This window comes from Nematolebias whitei, chromosome 1 (genome assembly GCF_014905685.2).
Source record: "Nematolebias whitei isolate Nwh7 chromosome 1, NemWhi1, whole genome shotgun sequence".
Lineage (NCBI taxonomy): Eukaryota > Metazoa > Chordata > Actinopteri > Cyprinodontiformes > Rivulidae > Nematolebias > Nematolebias whitei.
Genome location: NC_056498.1, coordinates 42,192,497 through 42,194,502, shown reverse-complemented (window position 1 = coordinate 42,194,502; position 2,006 = coordinate 42,192,497). Strand labels below are relative to the sequence as shown.

The 2,006-nt window shown below is 48.3% G+C and overlaps 1 protein-coding gene across 1 annotated transcript in view; it reads left to right on the top strand.

Moving 5' to 3' along the window:
• LOC119416745 (sodium/hydrogen exchanger 9B2) overlaps positions 1–2,006 on the top strand; it is a 20,296-nt gene that overhangs the window by 13,170 nt on the left and 5,120 nt on the right. The gene's annotated exons all lie outside the window — the stretch shown is intronic.

Below are 2,006 nucleotides of genomic sequence, written 5' to 3'. Positions count from 1 at the left end.
ATCCATCCATCCATCCATCTATCCAAGCACCCATCCATCCATCCATCCATCCATCCATCTGTCTGTCCATCCATCTTCTACGGCTTATCTGAAATCGGGCCACTGAGGCAACAGGTCCAGGAGAGAAACCCAAACATCCCTCTCCCCAGCAACACCCTTAAGCTCATTCTGGGGGGATACTAAGGTGTATCCAGGCCAGAGAAGATACACAATCCCTCCAGTGACTTCTGGGTCTTCCCCGGGGCCTCCTACCAGTGGGACATGCCTGGAAAACCTCTAAAGGGAGGTGTCCAGTTGGCATCCTAATCAGATGCCTGAACCACCTCAACTGACTATTTTTGATGTGGAGGAGCAGCAGTTCTACGTTGAGCTTCCCCAGGGTGATGGAGCTTCTCATCCGATCTCAATGCCTAAGTCTGGCCACTCTGTGAAGAAAGCCCATTTCGTTTGCTTGTTCTCGTTCTTTCAGTCATGATCCAAACCTCATGACCAATGGTGAGGGTTGGAACGTAGATAGACCAGTAAATAAAGAGCTTTGCCCTTCAACTCAGTTCTCTCTTTACAATGACAGACTGAAGCCCTCATTACTGAGGATGAGGTCCCAATCTGTGAATCCATCTCTCGCTCCATCCTACAATCACTTGTGAACAAGACGCCCAGATACATGAGACAGGACTTGTTTTGGGCACTGTCTACGGAAAACATTTTTCTGATGCTCATCTGACAACTTAAATCCAAACCATCTCCAAATAGCAGCCACTGTTTTCCTTTTTGCTCTTAGATGTCCTCTCCTGTGTTTACTTGTGCTAAACTCCCGCCCACCTGGGGGGAGCATTTCATTGTACTGCTAAGCCTGCATATGACAAATAAACACACTTAAACTTGAACTTGACTTGAACTTGACCCTCTTGGCATCTCTGTAAGGGTGAAGATCTGGTCCACTGTTCCACAACCAGGACAACAGCCACACTGCTCCTCCTGAATCTGAGGTTTGAGTCAGTCTGAGTCTCCCTTCCAATACCCCTGGAGTAAATTTCCTGGGGAGGGTAAGAAGTGTCATACCACGACAATTGGACCGCACACTCTCAGGTCCCCATTTTTAAAAATGGAAATCACCACCCCGGTGTGCCACTCCAAAGGCATTGTTCCAGTCCTCCATGTAACATTGAAGAGATGTGTCAACCATAATAGCCCCACAACATCCAGAGCCTTCAACATCTCTGGGCAAATCTCATCCACCCCCGGCGCCCTGCCACGAGGAGCTTTTTGTCTACCGTGGTGATCTCTGCTATGGGAATGGACTCATCTTCCTCCAAGTCCTCAGACTCTGCCTCCTGAAAGGTGGACATGGTGGGTGGATTAAGGAAATCCTCAAAATGCTCCTTCCACTGCTCGACAATATCGTCAGTCTGAACCGAGCACAAAATTGAAAGGGGGCTGCCTTCCTTTTCTGAGTTCCTGGATGGTTTTCAATAACCTCCTCAAGTCTAAATGAAAGTACTTCTCCATGGTCTCCCTGAATTCATCCCATATCCAAGTTTTTACATCCTCAAACACTGAAGCTGCAGTCCTTCTGGCCACCTTTTACCTGCCAGCTGCTTTAGAAGTCCTCCAGGACAGCCAAGTTCTGAAGGAGACAGTTGAGGTGGTTCGGGCCTGTCCAACTGGGAGGAGACCCCGGGGAAGACTCAGGACACGCTGGAGAGACTAGGTCTCTTTGTTGGCCTGGGAACACCTTGGAGTCCACCCAGAAGAGCTGGAGGAGGTGGCTGTGGAGAGAGATGTCTGGACCTCCCTGCTCAAGATGCTGCCCCCGAGACCTGACTTTGGAATAAGCAGAAGATGATGTATGTATGTATGTATGGATGTATGTATGTATGTATGTATGTATGTATGTATGTATGTATGTATGTATGTATGTATGTATGTATGTATGGATGGATGGATGGATGGATGGATGGATGGATGGATGGATGGATGGATGGATGGATGGATGGATGGATGGA